At 33.4% G+C, this 13,495-nt stretch overlaps 1 protein-coding gene across 5 annotated transcripts in view; it reads left to right on the plus strand.

The window, feature by feature from the left end:
* Positions 1-13,495, plus strand: part of LOC144546499 (uncharacterized) — a 205,884-nt gene that overhangs the window by 168,429 nt on the left and 23,960 nt on the right. Inside the window, exon 1 of one of the 5 annotated variants that reach the window (XR_013508799.1) lies at positions 11,320-11,334. The exons of the other annotated variants lie outside the window; for them this stretch is intronic. The gene's annotated coding sequence lies outside the window, so the exon portion shown is untranslated. Of the gene's footprint in view, positions 1-11,319; positions 11,335-13,495 lie in introns of those variants that run through there. 5 annotated transcript variants of the gene reach the window in all.

The following is a 13,495-nucleotide window of genomic DNA, read 5'->3' on the forward strand; positions in this document are numbered from 1 at the left end:
GTACACTCATATTTTACATATAAATATCTAACGAATTGTCATGAGGTGAGACAATATCCATAGTATTTTTCTATAAATTATGTAGAAAATTATACACAGGTATAATTAATTTTTTGAAATAAATGGAACCATGAATTGATCCTCATTCATTATACATAAATATAAATCCGTCTATGTCCATATCTAACCTTAAGATCGATGAAAAATGAAAATATTTCATTGTCAAATAACATAAAACAAAAATTAAATGCATTGCCGTGGAAATACATTCTCTGTAAGTTGAAAGAACGGGATTCGTGAATGTTAATCACGGTATGAAAGGCACGTTAGGGATCTGTGAGGGGACTCAACTTTATTAATTAATAAATTATGTTGTCTCTGCCTGGACTGAATCTGGACCGTTCGAATCCAAACTCATATTTGAGTTAGTAGGATCCGGACTCGTGCCGACTACCCTTAAAGTATCTATATTAATTGACAAAGCATGTCTTGTCAGTTGTCACCATCGATCTCGGACAAAATATTGACATATATGTCATTCAATTATTGACCGCTCTTCTGTAATATTAACAAGTCATGGCTACATATGATTTAGAGTTTGATCATGTTCAGCCACTCCACATATGACAGTATTTTCTTTCTTCATAAATTGATCTATTCTGGAAAATTGGAATGATTGAATAGTTGAATTGTTATCTTAGTTTTTTGCATGTTAGTCCTTGCAATATCAAATTTATAGTGGACTCAAATTTGTATTTTTCAATGTTTATTGTTGCAAATTTCAGATTTTGGTTATTGTTTACAAAATACTCATTACATTTTTGTGACCACAACGAGTCCAACTGTCACATCTCAAACTTTCACCCTCAAACTTTTAAATATCAAATTGTCTTTGGTCAGTATCTTGTATCTCATTATCAACCACATGAAAACTCTGATTTTAGAAAGTATATGTATACACTGACACTGATTAAGTGCTCCCATCTCGAAACTATTCTATCTTATATATGTGTAAATAAGACAGTACTTATTAAGTGTAATATGTCTGACCATCCAATTCTCTAAATCCCCCTGGGAGCTCGCTTCATCAGCTAAGAATCCGTATCCTGCAAAATACAGGACTCAAGCAAATTACAAATGGATGGCCCAGATTAATCCTAGCCGGACCAAAGTCAATTCGGTGCCTATAGAAACTATAAGGGGTCTAATTTGAGATTCGTGCCAACTTAAAAGAACTAATTTGGGCCGTCCGTTTGTAATTTGCACGAGTCAGGTATCTAGGATGATTCGAATTCCATCAGCTAACATGCAGTATGTGTTGTAAGTGTATGATATATTATTTTAAGTCATCAATTATCAAAAAAAATTGCTCATCAGGTTAAATTCTACAAATTAAAATAGCATATTAACTTGCGTTCTGTAGTACAACATTTACTTCCTCTCACTAACTAATCCAACAGAGTTCTTAAATTTTTTTAAAAATGATCCAGCAAATTAGTTCTAGGGGTACCACTCATGGTTCCAGAAATCGGCCGATTCCGAGTCAACTCGGAATCGGACGGGACCGGGCCGATTTTTACCCGAGTCTCACGCCTGTGCGAGTTTCTCAGCAAAACTCGGATGAACAGTGTTTGACTCGGCCGAGTTTTCCGATTTGCCGGCCGAGTCAACCGAGTTACACCGAGTTTTGTCCGAGTTGAGCCGATTCCAAGAAAAAAGTTCTGACTCTCACTAACCTGGACTGTGTTGTGCTCTGTCATAGGAGGTGTCATTCGAGTTTCTAGGGAGAGTCTTAATCGGCGCAGAAATTCAACTGGCTGAGGAGAAGAGAAGAGATCGGCTAAGGAGAAGAGATTGGTCGATTTTCAGAACTCTCCATTGGCGCAGGAAAAGGTGGAGCTCAGAACTTCAGAAGTCGGAAATCTCCAATGGCAAAGCTAGAAAGAAGAAGAGTCGGGACTTGGGAGTAGAAAGAAATGAGATGGGAATAAAATGAAAATTTACAGCCAGCCCCTCTCGTTTTACTATATTACTCTTTCTTTGATTTTAGTATTTTACTAGGAATTAGAAATGCAGTCGGCCCCTCTCTTCTTTTTTAAATTTACAGTGCAGAACTGCAGATTTTGTTTTTGCAAATTATTTTACTCATTGGCACATGCTTTTGTTTTTTCTTGTACAGTGCAGATTTTCATTTTATTCATGTAAAATAATTTAAATAAATCATGTGACTCTACAGATTTTATTATGATCCAGCCAGTTCAGCATAGCTTCTGGCAATAAAAGTGTGTTTTATTTGTAATGTTTGTAATACATTATATAATTAGTGAATTATGTGAGTGTAATATTGTCTTAATTAATATATATATTTTTTAAATTATTTTTATCAATTTTTTCCTACTTTTTGGCTACAAAACAAGACTTCTGCCAAAAATACCCGAGTTACCGATCCGATTCTTCCAATTCCGGCCGATTCATCCGGTTCTGACTCAGCAGTCAAAAGTCCAATTCCGATTCCGATTCCGATTTCTGGAGCCATGGTACCACTAACTAATTCAATTTTATTATTTGCAAAAAGTAAAATTCACCCGTACCACCACTTTAATTCACCCTTGCAATTTGCAAAATGTCCTATATAAACCCCCTCACACTCTCCTCACAAAGCACAACAAGTGAATAACACAAAAAGACCAAGACACACATATATTCTACTACATAATATAGTCTAGCATGTCAATTTCCAAGCTATTCTTGGTTCTTCTCCTTGGCACTCTGGGTTGCACCGCAACCGCAAGAGATCTCTCAACAACTAAAGACAAGCATGTGAATGTTAAAGGAGTCTCCATTGGTGAAGATGCTGAAGACTCAAAAATTGACGCAAGTGTTGGACCTCAGGGTACTCCGGGAACTCCGGGTACTCCGACTACTCCGGGTACTCGACCCATTCCCTTGATAGATAAGGGTAAGACAATGCTTCCGGAGTACCCGATGTGGCGCTACCTCGCGTGTTGGGCTAAATGTTTGAGACGGCATCAAATCTTAATGGTTCAGTATAATTAATTAGCTAGTTACTGCAACTGTGATGTGATGATGCTAGCTAGTGTTTTTTTGTTTGTTGAAATAAGGTGATTCCCAATCATGATCTGTATTGTCAGTGTAAGGTTGAAATCATGGTTGTATTGAATCTTGTCTATATGAATAAGAAGTACCAAACCTGAGAAATTCATAAATACAATCCAACACTATTTCTTTAGATTTAAGTAAATGTAATCGAGTTGTTTTTGAAAAATCATCAATAAATAAAACAAAATATTTGAATCCATTATATGAATCAATTGGGGCCAGTCCCCATGTATCAGAATGTACTAAATAAAAAACAACTTCACTTTTGCTAGTAGAAAGAAAAAAGAAGCTTTGTTTGATGTGCTAACTTGCAAATTTCACAATTAGTACAATTTAAAGTTTTAAAATCTAGGATACTATTTAAGTTCTTGTCGGAAGGATGCACAAATCTTTTTTTTTTTTTTGAGTAAGAATAGGAGTCATGCTCCTATTTTATTAAGCATGGATGCCCAAATCTTTTATACCAAAAATCAAAGTTAATGAATTTTGCAGTAGCACAAAGATTTAATTTGTTGGATTTCAATGCATGTATATACTTTTATGGGTCCACCGTTTTAAACTATGGTACTACTCTGCTGGTACCGCAGTTTAAAACTACAGACATGATAAAATAGAATTTAATCAAAAATAGTTAAATGGTTTTATTTGTAAAGATCGCAAATAAAAAAATTAGGCTAATAATGAGGATGTGTTTTTAATTACAAAAATCATGGTTTTATTTGTAAAGATCGTAAATAAAAAAATTACGCTAATAATGAGGATGTGTTTTCAAATACAAAAATCACCGGAGCAACGCATGAATATTTGAAATTGAGAGGAAGAAGAGCGTAAAGGAGGCACAAGAGGTCAAAGAAAGGAGGAAGCAGATCAGACTGCAGTGGAACCTCTAGTTTTTGGCCTTTTGTGGCTAATACTACGCACCAAGTTGTGAAGTCAAAATGCTTTTTAATTTCGTCTAATTCTATAAAGATATATACTTACACGTATCCACATATATATCCACATATCCACATATATATATACAAAATATCCATATCTTGTCAAAATATCGACACACATATATATATACAAAACATGTCTTGTCAAGAAGAAAAAATACAAAATAATATCCTGAAATTTATTGAAATATCCACAAAACATGTTGTCACCATGTCGGACCAAAATATCCACATAAATATATACAAAATATGTCTTGACAAGAAAAAAATAATATACAAAATAATATTCTGAAATTTATCAAAATAATTTTCGCCTCCCAAATAAACCAAACAAATTTAGAGTTCTTTTTTTTTTCAAGATGTAAGCAAGTTTGCATGAGTACTGCTCTTTAATATTTTAAGTTATTTTTCTTCTAAAATAAATGGATGATTATCTATCAACAAATATAATATAAAGAGTAGGATTAAAATGCACCATTGGTTTTGTGCCCCAATCATACTCCACGTCTCTATCACCATTTACAAAGTTCAAACAGTTGATCTGAACCGTTCATCTTGTTCTACATATTAAAATGTGCTTAGAGACCAAATTTCATATTTTGAATGGTCCAGATGCAGTGATTTTGTACCTATCTAAAAAAAATCTAAAAAATATAAAATTTGGTCTCTAAGCACATTTTAATATGCAGAACAAGATGAACGGTTCGGATCGACTGTTTGAACTTTGTAAACGGTGATAGAGACGTGGAGTATGGTTGGGACACAAAACCAATGGTGCATTTTAACCCTTCTCTAATATAAAATAGTAAGAGAACTAATTATATATTAGAGTAAAGTTTTAAAAAAAAAAAAGTACGGTAACACTATAGTAGAAAAGCCTGCAAAAAAATTGTTAATTAGTGGTTCAAAGCGGACAATAATTTCTTACCGATTTTACATTTCTAAACATATCATATCTTTTTTTCCTCGAATTTAATATAACTACATATAAAACTGGTGGCAGAAAATATTTTAAACTAAGTACCTAAACAAACGGGGATATATATACCATTTAAATATGCTAGATGCATGCTAAAATTACTTTATTGAGAAAATATTTGGGAGTGAGGCTATGGTGATTTGCAATGAGCAGATCATTCTACGCATTGGATTGATATTTCTGTCTTTAAAGTCCAAATAGTCGATTTGAACCACTCATTATCATATGAAAATATACTTGGAAACCAAATTTTATATTTTTGGGAACTTTTTTACTGTTTTTTTTTCTTAGGTAGAAAACCACTATTTTCGGATAGTCCAGAATTTTTAGATCAAGTGATTTTCCAATTGTCTAAAAAAATAGGAAAATTATTTCAAAAAATATAAAATTTGGCCTCCAAGTATATTTTCATATGATAATAATGTTGAGCTGTTCGAATCGATTATTTAAACTTTAAAAATAGTGATATAAATTCAATTTACGGAACAATCCACGAATTGCAAAGTACCATAGCCTCTCTCAATATTTGGCTTTGTCAAAGAACAATTTTATCCAATAGGACAGAGGTATTTGGGTGATTTCTGGGCAATTGAGCTAGGAGTTCGAACTCCAGGTATACCTCATAGCTAGAGTTAAAGAATCACTCGTTTATTTTAATCTTGCACGATTTTTTAAAGAATCCCGTGAATTTTAGACTGACCCCAATAAAGTTTTGGTCGGTGAATTTTGAACTGACACAAATAAAGTATGGTACCTCAATGATTGGTGAATTAATATGAATAATAAGAAAGCCCATGGGCGGACCTACATGTATGTTTGGGATGCTAAATCACCCCAATGATTATTTTATTTACGAACATTAAAATTTAATTTAATTTTTGTTTTTTTAACCTTTTATATGGCCTATCCCCTCATGAAATGACAAATGTGTGCTTGTAGGCTAGTGGTAAGAGTTATAGTTATTTGGTGTTTGTATGATCATGAGTTCAATTCCCACTAACGACAATTTTGTTACCTTATTCAAGGGCTGAACAAAAAGTTTGTAGTTCATGATTCGATTAGAATTTGATTCGAAAAAAGTTCACAATTAATTTGACTCAAAATTAGTTTATTCTTAAACAAATCAAACCAGTTCGGTTCGAATCTTATTCAAACTCGAACTCAAATTGGGTATAATTTGTTCGAAATTGATTTGCGAAATATTTAGGTTCAAATCTCAAATAATGCAGCTAATAAATTCAACCATCAATCTTCAATAATGCAGGTACCAAACTTATAATAGAGCTTAAAATTGTTAATATAATTGTAACTTATAATATGAAAATGTTTCAACAACGTAATAAATTAACAATTGAATAAATTCCATTTGGCTAGGTCCATGCCATGATTTTAATTAATAGAATAAGGCTTGTTCACATATTATGCATTTTATAGATGAGCCCCTATTCAAATTTTCTAGTTCAGCCCGTGAGGAAGCCGTGAAGAAAAAACATACAACACATAGATGCTTCTTTCAAACCCATCAAAGAAACCATATATGTTTTGGCAAATAACATTGAACTTTGTTGCAAAATATATCACAACATTCTGATTTATGTTTCTTCTATTGGTGAGCTTTTAAGTGTATGATATATTTTATTTATGTTATTAATTATCAAAAATAAAATTTATTCGGGTCAATTTCGACCAAAAGTTACTCTCTCACACTTTTATCCAAACGGTCTTTAAAGTATAAAAAAAATTGACCCAACAATTAATTCTAGGGGTACCATACAAAATTAGTTCAATTAATTATATATTATTTACTACCCTGACAGGACAAAATTAGTTCAATTAATTATCATCTTTAATCTCTTATACTACACTGACAGGACATTAATTACCCCAAATTTTTACCCTTTCAATTTGCAAAATAGTCCTATATAAACCCCCTCAGACTCTCCTAACAATATATAGTCTAGCATGTCAATTTCCAAGTTGTTCTTGTTTGTTCTCCTTGGCGCTCTCGTTTGCACCACAACCGCAAGAGATCTCTCTACAACTAACGACAAGCATGTGAATGTGAAAGGAGTCTCCACTGGTGCAGATGCTGCAGACTCTAAAATTCTAGGTCTAAGTATTCCGGGAATAGGTATAGGTATTATTCCGGGAATTCCAGGAACTCCAGGAACTCCGGTAACTCCGGGAACTCCGGGTACTAGGACTGGTAATCCAGGTAGTCCGGGATTACCTGGAGCTCCAGGTACAACGACTGGTCCTGGTGCTCCAGGTGCTCCAGGAACTCCGGGTGCTCCTTGTCCTGGGGGCACTCGGACTGCTCCGACTGCTCCGACACTTCCAACTGCTCCAACTATTCCGGGTAGGGGTACTCCGGGTACTCCGGGAACTCCAGGTACTCCGGGTACCGGGTGCACCGCCAAATAGATGCATCCGAGGTACCCACTGTGGCGCTACCTCCTGTGTTTGGCTAAATGTTTGAGATGGCATCAAATCTTAATGGTTCGGTATAATTAATTAGCTAGTTAGTGCAACTGTGATGTGATGCTAGCTATTTTTTTTTTTTGGTCGAAGTAAGGTGATTCTGAATCATGATTTGTATTATCAGTGTAAGGCTGAATCATGTCTATGAATATGAAATAAGGTACCGAACCTGAGGAAGTAATTATGAAGAATTGATAGTCTCGCTAATTATATATGTTTATAGAGTTGTTTCTGCTGAGGCTATGAATCAGCTGCAATTATATATGTTATATGGGAGAACCATGCAATTGTCTAAACACTGAAAAAACAAATGAAATTGATATTTATGACTTCTTTAATAAAACTGATAAAGCTTGATAAACTATATGTAACTAGTACTGGTAGAGAACCAGAAGAAAATATATTTGAAGCTAAAAAGTCCTATATAAATTATATAAATGTACGTACCCGGCCCCTCAGACTTGCATGAATAATTCCAGCTCCTTGTATAAATATTGCACACACGACCAGTAAATAAGAACTCTTTGAATAATAATAAGTTCTAATCACTATAGTAGTGAAGCACATTAATTGATAAAACACAATTGATCAATAGATGGAGGAAGAGCATGCATGATCACCGAGCGATTCAAGAGATATTTCTATAGTGTTTATGTATAAGATTATTTAAAAACCTCAAGTTTCATGTCATGGCCCACTCACCTCAAAGCTCAAGATTATTTAATTACTTAATTTTCTTCTTTGTTCTTTCTTTTTTTGTAAGTGTTACATTGAGCAATTGGCATCTAAAATTTGTTTATGGTATAAAAATACCAAGCCATTGTTATGAACTTGAATAAGGGAAATGTAATTGCAATTTTGATAATTGTATTGGAACTTTGAGAATTGGAAAATTGAGTAAAATTATAATAAAATTAGTAAAATAGTTTAATTTTATATCCTATATATCCTCCATTTTTAAAGTTACAATAATAATTCCATACAATAAATTAATAAAACACTTTATTTTTTAACTTTCTAAAAATTCTATTTTATAGTCATTATTTTGGAAAAATATAAAAATACTAAAGGTAATTATTTACCTTGTCAATGTTGTACATCTGAAGTTTTTTTAGTTCTTCTCTCAATTCCAATAATCAATTTGTACTAAAATGTGAAAGTAGACAACAAGAGAAGGGTTTTTTTTTTTTCTTTGCAAAAACCACAGAAGAGGGAAGAGATCGAGGGTCACTCTACGCATAAGGCAGTATAAGGAAACTGCATCAAATATGTAGTTTCCAAATTGGATTTTATGTTACTACCTAACAAGTGACATTGTAGCACGCTAAGGAACCGTATCAAATGTGTGATTATTTAGTGAATTCACAAAGTAACAGAATCAAATCATTTGGTGTGGTTTCTTCCATGCCTTCAAAATATTTGGTGATCTTTCCTGTTCTATGTAAAATATTGATTTCTTTCTAAACATAAAAAATTTCTGCCTTCTGTTTGATTCTTTTAAATTTGGCAGTGTTCATTTGCAGGCTAGGATCCTACAAATTATCATGCATTGCATTAAATACAATTCAACGTAAAAAGGTACGCTTGAGATCTCTGAGGGACCCAGCTGTATAAATTATATATGCTGTCTCTGCCTGGACTGAATCAAACAACACTTTCGGACCAATCAAATATAATGCAGTGATCATATGATTACGTATTACAAATAATGAAGGTGGGTAATTGGGAAGGTTACTTTCTTTGGGGAAGACCAAAATTTAACTAATTTATATATATATATATATATATATATATAGAGAGAGAGAGAGATGGGTTACGGTGAGTTGCGAAGTAAAACGCGTTTCTACTTCACGTAATATCTTCATTTTCAAAGTTCAAAACGTTAATCCGAATCACTCAACATGATCTCGATATATATATTTTTTATTATTTTAGTGCACATTCATCGGAAGAAAATCATTTCTTGTTTATGAATAAAAAATTAAAACAACATAAAATGTCCTATTTTTCTCTTTTGAATTCCAACATAAGCTCACCGAGATAATTAAAATGAACATTGTATAAATGTTTATGTGATGAAATTACAATTACGTAAGAAATATATATATATATATACTTGATTAAAATATTTTTTTTCTAAATATTATCATCTAAGCGTCTCGTACCTATCAGTGGGCCCATAGAGGCTGGTTATTGGTTAGTGGACCACGTTCAATTACTTTCTAAATATTATCATCTAAGCGTCTCGTGCCCATTCTCTCCGAAACCGTGTGGATCCAAATGTGCATGATTAAGTTAAGAATTGAGAACTTTAATAAAATAAGTGAGAAAATATTTAACTGAAAAGGTTATGATGGGTATATAATATACAAGGCGTAAATAGTAAAACGTTTATAAGAACTTCACGAGTCGAATATAAAGATAATCCTACATCGTCAATAACTTGACAAGTGTTATGCTATTGCACACAGTCATACAATTTAAGAGCCTCTTGCTGTTAGATCTGACTATTCTATGCGGCAACGCTAGCTGCAGGTATGAAATCGTTAATAAAATTAATTATTTATCAAACTATTCCGATTGTACCATCTTTGATATTTATTTAATGCAGGCATGCCTTACCAAGAAAACTTCGGCTAATAATGAGGATGTGTTTTTAAATATAAAAATCACCACAGCAAGTCGGCAACAATAAGTCAAAGAAAGGAGGAAGAAGAGTGAAAATTAAGTAGGCGCAATAAGTCAAAGAAAGGAGGAAGCAGGTCAGTGGAACCTCTCTTTCAGAATTTTTGGTCTTTTGTGACAATTACCATGCACCCAACAACTTGTGAAGTCAAAATGCTTTTTAATTTCGTCTAGTTCTATAAAGATATATACTAATTATAGTTCATAGCCAGGATATGGTATCCACATATCCACATATATATACAAAATATCCATCTCTTGTCAAAATATCCACATGCATATATATACAAACATGTCTTGTCAAGAAGAAAAAAATACAAAATAATATCCTGAAATTTATCAAAATATCCTCATATATATGCAAAATATTTTTGTCACCATCTAGGACCAAAATATCCGCATATGTATACAAAATATATTGCCAAACATATCCTATCTTTTTTTCCTCTAAATTAATATAACTACATATAAAACTGGTGTCGGTAAATATTGTAAACTACGTACCTAAACAAGCAGGGACATATATACCATTTATATATGCTGGCATGGATGCATGCTAACATTACTTCATTGAGAAAATATTTGGTTTTGTCAAAGAACAATTTTATCCAATAGGATAGGGGTATTTGTGTGATTTTTGGGCAATTGAGTTAGGAGTTCGAATATGGTGAGGTACCATATATACCTCATAGCTAGAGTTAAAGAATCACGTGAATTTTTTTAGACTGACAACAATGAAGTTTTGGTCCGTGATATAGACTGACCCCAATAAAGTGTGGTACGACAAACATCAAGCATGTGTGATTTATTAAGGCAGAATGAAATGGTGACCTAGCTAAGTGATGAAATAGCAAAATTATTGGTGAATTAATATGAACAGTGAGGAAGCCGTGAGAAAAAAACATACAACACAGATGGTTCTTTCAAAACCATCAAAGAAACCATACATGTTTTGGCAAATGACATTAAACTTTCAGGGAATAAATGTGGCATTGCTGTTTTCAGAATATATTGAACTTTGAAACATATATGTCAAAATAATCCATACTTTTTAGCCAAATGACATTGAACTGTGTTGCAAAATAAATCAGCAGATTAAGATTTATGTTTCTTCAATTGATGAGATTTTAAGTGTATGATATATTTTATTTATGTTATTAATTATCAAAAATAAAATTTTCAGCGTTTTTTTTTATTTTCTTTTTTTTATAACAGTAGGTAAAACCCACCGATTTTCATATTAATGAAAATCAGTCATACAATATTTATCGAAAACCGGTATCAACATCCTGGTACAAATATAAAAAAAAATAGAAGATAAGCATGGTAATTTAGCAAAATATCTACGAACTACAAAACATGCTAACAGATCAACAACAAAAAGACCAAAATATCACCTACAACAAAAACAGAATAAGCACCATGATCCTTTTTTGAAAAATAGGCTAAAAAGCCCTTCCATTATATAAAATGTCTTACACAGAAAAGCAACAAGGCACTACAGCCATGTGACAGAACATCAAAAGAAGTGAGCAAAGTACTAACAATTTGTACCAGAGATAATAAACTTTGCAGGAGAGCACACTCCATGCTTATTACAGACAAACAAAAGCAAGCAGTAAGTAGGAAAAAAACAATGGGACCGAGCATCCATATTGCTAATTGGCAAGCAACAGCGGTACCAATGGATCCCTGGTACCACTAGCCATCTCAAGGGCAGCAACATGCAAAGGAGACATGGTCTGTAGAGGCACCATGTCCATGTCAGCAGGAGTCCAGAAGTGAGTGTACTGCAATGCTTTACCTCTCTTAGCTCCTGTCCAATAGTTCAAAAAAGAGCAAGTTAGTAAGACCATTTGTCGAATTGTAGGGATGTGTTTATTATCAAAACATATCGAGTTTCGAGTTTGCCAAATGCTCCAAAAAATAGCACTAATCACCATGAGAATTGATTGTCTCTGACAAGGGGGCATAGTCAAAACAAATAGTTGTATATCCTCTAGTGATTGCCAATCAATATAATAACTTTGAAAATTACCCATCCAAAACCATATTTGAGAAACATAAGGACATTTAAGAAAAATGTGTACGGATGTTTCCTCGGCACCACTGCCTAAACAAAAGTGACAGTGAGTATCCCCCTGCCATTGTTTTTTTTTTAATACCTCTTTAGTAAGAATCTTGTTATGAAAAATCAACCACATGAATACTTGTATTTTATGGAGAATTGGGGTATGCCACCATAACATGGAAACTTGCACTAAAACCCCTCGAAAAGAGAGGAAACAGTAAAGGGAGCTAGTAAAAAATTTGTGGGTTGAGTCCCATTTCCACAATGGTATATCAGGGTAAGCACCAAGATCCTTGAAACTTCTCAAAATATAAACTTTTGAAACCTGTTCATCTGAAAGGTCGTCCCAAGCATAGGGATTGTAGCCAGACCATCCACCGTTAAAGGCATAGGAGAACCTCCTCCTGATAGGACCTTTGTATCAAATGAAGCATAAATTGCAAGTTAGAATTTGCATCATACCTCTGGTGTTGACACGAAAATTGAGCTATAGCTACGATTTATACTCCTAGACTCTGAATAGATCTGAAAAAACCCCGTTGAATATTAACATGTTTCGTTCCAGCCAAACACTCCAAAGAACAACACCTCGTATAATTTTAACTATATTAGGATCTTTCATAGGGATAACTCTATCTAAGTCCCACAAATCATGAATGAAACACAATCAAAAGGAAACATATTATAATCAGCAATCCATTGCCTAATTTCATGCACAACTTTACACTGAACAAATAAATGGTCTACTGTCTCAGATTCACAACCTGTATCACCCTGTCACGCTCTCTTCATAAGGTTATCTTTAGTTAACACCCTATTGTTTTTAACTAACCAAGAAAAAAAAAATTTGAAAGGCATTTTAGCATTCCAATTTGACTTAAACTCAAAATTAGGAATACCCCCGTAGACCAACCAAGAGTATAAAGAATGTACTGAGATGCACCCTTAGAAGACCATCTCCATATTATACTATCAACATTATCACAAAGTTGGAAAATTTGAAATTTAGTAATTAATTCTCGCCATTCTTGAAGAGACACACCTGTCAACTGTCTAGCAAATTCTAAATTCAAACCATGATTGGCAAACACTTGTGTAACCAAGATATGTTGATTGTAAGTAATGATGAACAAATTAGAACACATGGTACTTAGTGAACATTGATTAGCCCATCTTTCTAGCCAAAAAAAAAAAAAACTGACTGGCTATTACCAACTTGCC

The sequence above is a fragment of the Carex rostrata genome, chromosome 29 (assembly GCF_964058835.1).
Source record: "Carex rostrata chromosome 29, lpCarRost1.2, whole genome shotgun sequence".
Classification (NCBI taxonomy): domain Eukaryota; kingdom Viridiplantae; phylum Streptophyta; class Magnoliopsida; order Poales; family Cyperaceae; genus Carex; species Carex rostrata.